The sequence below is a fragment of the Monodon monoceros genome, unplaced genomic scaffold (genome assembly GCF_005190385.1).
Source record: "Monodon monoceros isolate NGI ecotype Baffin Bay Population unplaced genomic scaffold, NGI_Narwhal_1 Super_Scaffold_20, whole genome shotgun sequence".
Lineage (NCBI taxonomy): Eukaryota > Metazoa > Chordata > Mammalia > Artiodactyla > Monodontidae > Monodon > Monodon monoceros.
Genome location: NW_021703777.1, coordinates 19621609 through 19629955, shown reverse-complemented (window position 1 = coordinate 19629955; position 8347 = coordinate 19621609).

Genomic DNA, 8347 nt, shown 5'->3' with positions numbered 1-8347 from the left:
TCATGACAAAATTATATTTGTTGTTCTTTAAGACGATAAGCCCAGCAGGATGGTTGCAAGAGTGGAAAAAAGACAAGAAGCAGGAAGACCAGTTAGGAGATTATTGTATTAGCCTAGATGAGAACATGTGAGTGCCTGAGTGAAGAGATCAAAAGAGGGGACAGAGGTTAATTCTGCAATCAGGCTTTAAGGTGGAATCAAGACCACTTGGCAACTCATTAGAACACTTGATGGATGGTAAGATCATGAGTCTAAGACGGAAAAAGAGGGAAGAGGAGCAGATTTGGTATGTAAGGTAACACCAAGTTTTGTTTTGGATACTTGGCTATTCAAGTGAAGATGTTCGGGAGGCAGCTGGAGACTTTGATCTGAATCTGAAGAGGGAGAGAAGATGGGCTGGAGACCCAATTTTTTGGAGGCTTTAAGAGAGGCAAATGAACAGAAAGTTAAACAAATATTTGAGAAAGGAGAAAAACAGTCAACAAAGATTGTGGAATCAGTGAATAAAGAGGAGAAGCAGCAAAGATTAGCCTACTGGAAGGGAGGAAAAGTCACATAGATGATTGGTGTTGCTTGACCAAAGTTCTTTGGGTGCCTGGGTCAAGTGTTGGCACATATGATGATGAAGGTGTAAGAAGGAACAGTTGTTGGCTCTGCTGCTTAGGACGTTGCCACTGATGGTTGTACCAAAGGTGATATCCTATATGGTTTTGGGCCCTCCCTCTTGGTTCTTGCCAGTCAGAATAGAGTTAGAACACTTCCCAGGCTGGTCTCACTCCTGAGAAGAAGAGGATCCTAGAAACTTGGTACACTACTTTCCGAAAGTTGAAAAACATGGGAGATATAATCTGCCTCTTGGGAGATAATAGCAGTTTAGCTTTAACTCTAAAACAACTTCTCCATTTCTGTGCCTGAATTTCATCTGCCCGATGCATTTGGTTGAATATCACTTTTGTTTTTTATTGTACTAGAGGTTTTTTTTTTAATTTTAATTTTTTGGCTGCGTTGGATCTTTGTTGCTACATGCGGGCTTTCTCTAGTTGCGGCGAGCAGGGGCTACTCTTCATTATGGTGTGTGGGCTTCTCATTGCAGTGGCTTCTCTTTGTTGCAGAGCATGGGCTCTAGGTGCATGGGCTCAGTAGTTGTGGCTCGCGGGCTCTAGAGTGTAGGCTTGGTAGTTGTGGCACACGGGCTTAGTTGCTCCATAGCATGTGGGATCTTCCCGGACCAGGGCTTGAACCCGTGTCCCCTGCATTGGCAGGCAGATTCTTAACCACTGTGCCGCCAGGGAAGTCCCTGGAGATGTTTTTGAGTTGGCATGTTATGCAATTTTATGCTGGGAAATATTTCAAATTTTCTAAAAACATCCTCCCCAAGGAAGTGTTAAGAATTTTCTCTTTCCTCATCAAACATAAATATACAAGCTGACTACAAGAGAAGACTTTTGCCCAAATGTTATTTGTTTCCATAGTTTATGGAAACATTTACTTTCCATTGGGAAGTTTCTCTGGTTTCTCCTTGGATCATGTATCTGTAATTGATCTGATGCTCCATATCCTAGGCTAGCTTTGGTTGCTGTTAGACAGGGTTTTAGTCTTCTAAGGCTGCCACAACAAAATACCGTAGACTGGGTGGCTTAAACAACAGAAATTTATTTGCTCACATTTATAGAGGCTGGGAGTCCAAGATCAAGATGCTGTCAGGGCTGGTTTCTGGTGAGACCTCTCTACCTGGCTTGTAGATGGCTGCATTCTTGCTGAGTCTTTATATGGCCTTTTCTCTGTGCTTTGCAACCCTGGTGTCTCTCTCTCTTCTTATAAGGACACTAGTACTTATAAGTTAACCAAGTTAAGACGTCCACCCATAGGACCTCATTGTCGAAATAAATTTTTAGGCTCAAGATGGAACTGCTCCTGCCTGGGGTGCCAAGTCAGCACATTGAAACCTAGAAAACTTTCATGTCCCTGTAAACCCTCTGTTTGACCGGAAACACGGTATATCCAGCCAGCCAATCCCCAAACACCAAGCCAACTCTGGGCTCTACACTTATTTCCTCATTTCTTATTCATTTTCTATTTTTCTCTGCCTTGTTCCTTCTTCTTTATCCTATAAAACTTTCTTGCCTTCTGCTCCATTTTGCAGTTCTCTGGACCCTTGGGAATGGAGACTTCCTGCTTCATGAAATGTTAAAGTTTGTTTGTATCACCTAAATTTTCTTCAGTCATTGTTAACACTACAAAAAAGAGTTTTTTCTCTCCGATGTCTTCCACGTACACTACTGCCTGAGTGTGTTGTGAGAATGTGAAATGTGACAACTCAGCCTACCTGATCCTCAGTTTCCTAATCTTTAAAATGGAGATAAGAATAACAGTCCTACCTATCTCACAATGGGATTTTTTTCTTTTCCTCTGCTCGGTATTAAATGCAATAATATTCAGAAAGTGCTTTACCAACTGAAGGTGCTATGTCTGAAATGTCCTTTCCCCAACTGCCTGATAAATGTTGACTCATTCTTAAGACCCAGACTAAATTATCACCTCCAGTGTGAACCATTATTTTTCTTTATCATAATTGTTGACTGGTGGATGGGTGAAGTTTTTAACACCCCAGGGTCCAAATCTAATACAGGTAGAATATAAAAAGAGCATAGGTAATTTGCTGGAGTCTTGTAAGTAACCAGCACTTGCTTCTCTAACTTGGAACGATACGGTCCTAAGTGTGTCCAGACACAGAGCAGACTTCCTGTCCCTTCCTTCCTTCTCGGCCCACTTCTTATCAATGTGGTATGGAAAGAGCATAAGATTTGAAGGTAGACTGATCAGGGTTTAAATCTTGATTCTGCAACTACCTACATATTTGACCTTGAGCATTTTACATCCATGAGCCTCAGTGCTCTACGAGTCGATCTGATACTTCAGATTTGGTTGCTTCCTCTGCATGGGCATGAAGTGCAGGGCCTGTGGGTACAAGGGAGGGAAGAGAGGAGTGGTGGAGAGGGAGAGGGAGAGGTAGGAGTATTGAGAACAGTGAGGACAAACGGCATTTGTGCCAATCTTTGTGTTTTAGTTGCCACAGCTGTTCCCAAATTGGGATCTAGCTCTAAAATTGATAAATCTTTTACGTTAATTTCCCACTAAGTTAAGTCAGGCTTCTATTATCTTTTACAAGTGGTGCTTTTTGTATTTTGAGGAGACAGATGTCACAGTTAATGCACAGATTTCTGGGAACTAGAGGAGGAAGCAGAAGGCCCATCTGGTAAAGCAGGTGGGCAGGCCATGGATGACCGTCAAGCATGTGTGTGTTGGGTGTTGATTATTGTGTTGACCTGGTCTAGATTACAGGAGAGCTTGAATGTTCCAAGAAGGAAAAAAAATTTGGGGAGGGGCACTTGAGACTGAACAAAATAAATTAACCGTCTCTGATTGGTTTCAGATTTGCAGATCTCTGAGGAATTTGAAAAGGGTGTGGCAATTAAGCAATAGTGGAAGCTCCACACACTGAATAAACTAAATATTTTGAGACTTGCACAAGTTCTGAAAATGGTCCAGGCATTTTTACTAAACATCTTTTACATTTCTCAAAACTGAAATGGTTGAAGGAAAAAAGAAAAGGAAACACCTAATGAGAAGAACGAACTAATTTATGAAAGGACAGAAAAGTTTTTTTATCCTAACACTTTCAGTAAATGCTCTTTTATTCAAGGATGATCTGTAATGCCCAGTAGTGACTTACAGGTTTTCTCTCCCTGCCCTACCCAGCTGTGGAATACAAATTCATTCTTTTTATTAGAGTGATATTTTGTTCAATGGACAATGTTTATCCGTATCCATATCCAGTGATAGATTTAAAATATAAGTAATGTAGAAGTGGTTTGAGAGACTCCAGGGAAATGAATTGACAGGTAGCTAAGGGCAAAGTACTGTAGTCGTGACTGGGTTACAAACTGCTGGAAAGGGTGTAAAGATTCAAAGCAGACTTATAGGACTTGACAGCCTGTTCTTGTTCCACTGTCCTGGCCTTGATAATGCTGCGCTGTCTCCTAGTGCTGGAATGAGGATTCAAGAGTAGCATGCCATTTGTAAAGTTGGCACACTGTAGGTATTTTTTAAATGTTAGTTCCCTTTCCCTTAACTTCAAGTGCCAAAACCCTGCCCTTATCAAAATTACTTCCATCTTCAAGATGTGTGCGTGTGCGTGTGTGTGTGTGTGTGTGTGTGTGTGTGTGTGTACGCATATATGAGATGGGGGTGTTCTTAATAAAATACACGTGTTGGTGCAGTACCCCCAACGATTAATCAATCTTGAAAACGATGCTCAGCTCTGGATCACTTTGTTTTCATTTATTTAAGGGGCAATAAGTTTCTATTTTTTATTGTACTTTGGGCATAGATATAACGGGAGACCTAAAATTTGGGGGGTTAGGGGAAGAAATGTATGTAGAATGGAAACTGTGGCACCATGTCCAGTATATAAAGGGGCAGGCCAAGGGCTTCTTTTGTTGGGTTCAAAGAGAGGCAGAAAGTGGCTGATGTGAAAAGCCTCTTTATTGGGGAGTTCAAAATAAGCTGAGTGTTGCAGGACAAGGCCTCAATAGGCTGCTGTGAGATGAAAGTTTCATCATAAGGACCATAGTCCTTGGACTTGGAGGCCATAGTCTTATTGATGTGGCAAGATTTTTGATTTGAAGAAAGGGCATACTTTGTAGGGAAATGGTAATAAGGCAAGATTCCTCAGGGTCAGTGGGGTGACTTAGCAACCCAATAATGTTGACGGGCATCTAATCTCTGAAAGGTCTTTGACCATACCTACCTAATAGTCTAGCTCTGATAATTCTGAGGTGGTGTGCTGACTGATATTCTCTTTGAAGAGAACTTTGAACTATAGTTTCAAACTAGAAAGAAAAAGTAATCAATAGTTAAAGAAAAGCAAGGCAGGTAATGAACCCTGGTTTAGGTGTTGAGTAGTTAAATGTACTGTGAATATATGCCAGGAATTTACACTGCGGAGTGAACTGGAAGCTGAACCTTCCCGGAAAAGATTTCAATAAAGACTCTTGCTTCTTTCTTTGGTTCTTGCAGGAGACTATTTCAATTCCCCTTTTTACAGGATGGAAAAAATAGTGCATGAGCAGACAAAGATAGTCAGAGTGACACTTGAGTTATGTAAAGCACAAAGTATCACACACATTTCCCTGCTGTAGGCCAGCACACTAGTGTGGACCCCAGCTCAGAGTTTTGTCAGAGGCCTGTCAGTCCTGCTTAATCAGGGAAAGAAGTTTGGCTTAACATGTTTCTCTTTTCCCCACATCACACACTACAAAAACAAAAACTAAACCAAATAAAACACAACAAACAAAAGCAAAATCCCATACCAGACAATACATGATTTACCTCCATGGGGATTAAACATTACAGAAGCTGAACTCATGAAATAGTGAGTGTCTGGTTAGCTGTCACTGTGAGGTTGTTACCATTTTTTAGTGTGGCCCAGACATGCTGTTCAACTGAAGAAGGTACTAAATCCAGGGATTTGGTGTTGGCATCTAATTATGGATCATAATTACTTGTGGGCTTCCAATGTGCCTGAAGATATAGTGACTGATGCAGGTCCAGGGCTCTGGACCTTTGCTCCTGGACTCACTATGGCCTCTTGCCTGAGAAGCTCTCCCCAAAGGAAGCTTCCTCACACATTTCTCTCAACTTCTACTCTTTCTGATCCAGGAAAGAGGCCAAGTGTTGTATATGTAATTCTTGAATATTTCCTTTGAAATTTGCATCTTGTGGTCTGTCTCATAACTCAATTTTATATCTGATATATTTGATACCTTGGGTCTTCTAGTTGCAACTTCCAATTTAAGGTTCTGGGGTATGGGAATGGGGGTAGAGACAGATTTGGTGATCCTTATTTTCTCCTTTATGCTTATCTGTATTTTCTTAATTTTCTGTAATAAACACATATTAATTTTAAAATAAGAAAAATTCATATGAAAGTGTCACTCATTAATTTATCTTTTTACCTCTAAAATGCTCAATGATACTTGGACAAATTTGTAATTGATACTACTCGTGTATAGAAACATTGTGTACATAAACAAGGCAAAACAGTAATTCTTTTTTTTTTTAGATTTATTTATTATTTATTTTATTTATTTTTGTCTGTGTCGGGTCTTAGTTGCAGCACACGGGATCTTCATTTCAGCGTGTAGGCTTCTCTCTAGCTGTGGTGTGTGGGTTTTCTCTTCTCTAGTTGTGGCACACAGGCTCCAGAGCACTTGCGGCTCGCAGGCTTTCTAGTTGAGGTGCACAAGCTCAGTAGTTGTGGCGCGTGGGCTTAGTTGCCCTGCGGCATGTGGGATCTTAGTTCCCTGACCAGGGATCAAACCCGTGTCCCCTGCATTGTAAAGCAGATTCTTTACCACTGGACCACCAGGGAAGTCCCCAAAACAGTAATTCTATTGCAAGTAATTCTCATTGTATCCTATCAGGTGACACACCATGGCTAATTGTCCCTTTACTGGTGGAGCTAACATTGATCACTTTATCAAGATGTGTCTGCCTGGGTTTTCTATTGTAATGTTGCTTTTTCATTTTAATTAATAAATATTTGTGGGGAGACACCTTGAGATCAGGTAAAACCTTGTTTCTTATCCCACCTTCACCCATCAATTTTAGCATCTATTGATAATACTTGTGTAAATTTATTATTACCATGATGATTGACAACTTGTGATTTTTCTAATTTCATCGTTCATTCTACACTTATTAGATGGCATTCTATGCTAAGGAAGAACTTTCTTTTCGCCCATTTATTTATTCATATATTTATTTATAGTCATGGTCCCTTGGATCCTTATTTTATCAAATGGGTTATAATTTTTTACTATTATTACTTATTTTGATACTCAAATTGCTCCAGATTCGGCAAGTAAGAGCTCTTTCAAATCGGTTACTGAGTTTGTTTGACATGTCACTATCATTTTTTGGACATGTTCTAGGTTCATCTTGTTCTCTCCCTATTCAAGTCCTGGAATTAGGCACTAATTCCAAGTGCCTTGGTTCCATTTAATGTAGAGTGATATTTAGAAGCCAAAGACCTGGGTGATCACATTCTCTCATTTCACATATATGCAATAGATATCCAGAGAGGATAAGTTGCTTGGAAAGGTCACATAATTAATCAGAAGCCACAGTCTGAACAAGAAGTCAAGATATCTGAGTCCCTGGAAGGTTCTGTCTTCACTGAGTCTTTCTGGTGCATTAGAAAATGGTTTATTTTTTAAAGTATCAAATTGAATTTCCATATTACAGTGGAGATTTGTTACTTTTCCCTCCTCAATATACCATTTCTTCCTTTTGGGAGACATCCCATTGTCACTCTTAGTTCACCCTCAGCCATCACCAAGTGTGGGACCAACTCTACTCTCTGGCTCCAGGGTTGGTCATGGACTCACGACTGGCTCATATGAGTCCCTGGGGCATCTGTGGAGCCATCAAGAAGGAGTCTTAGTCTCTGCTGGGACTGTTAGACTGGTAGGAGGTAAGCCTGACACTGCTGTGGGCAAATACAGCCCAAAGATGGGCTTGATTACAGTTTAGGAAAAGTCTGACTATTAATGTAGCCCAGACATGAAGAGTTTCCTGAGGACATCCTTAAGCCCTGGATCAATTTGTGTGTGAAACCATGTTGCATCCCTGAACTTCACTGTTGTGTGGCCTAGTAAATTCTTTTGTTTGTCTAAGGCAATTTGAATTGGGCTTCTGTTACTTGAAACCAAAAGAGTAATATGTTCCCCTTAAAATCTTAATTTCTAAATCTGTGAAGCAGTAAAAGCATAGCTAAATTTATTTTCTGTTAAATTGATGTCAGGAAGTTTATTCCTTAATACTTTGATATAGGAGAAAGGAATGAGAAGTATTTGTTGAGTGCCTGGTCTATCAGGAAGAAAACTAGTCTCTTTGCTTAGTTAAATAACCCCAATTTCACCTATTTGAAGTTCCTAAGGGGTGAAGATTATTACTTAACCACATAGATCACCAGTGTAAACCACGTGATTTTTCAACATTGTGACCTCTCCCATTGCGGAGCACAGGCTCTGGACGCGCAGGCTCAGCGGCCGTGGCTCACGGGCCCAGCTGTTCCACGGCACGTAGGATCTTCCCAGACCAGGGCACGAACCCGTGTCCCCTGCATCGGCAGGTGGACTCTCAGCCACTGCGCCACCAGGGAAGCCCCTATCTTTGCTTTTAATAGTTAGCCTCTCTAGACATATGATTGCTATTGTGAAATAATGGTGGTTCATTTACCTCAGTTTAAAATAGAAATATTCTTAACAGGAATGGTTGATGG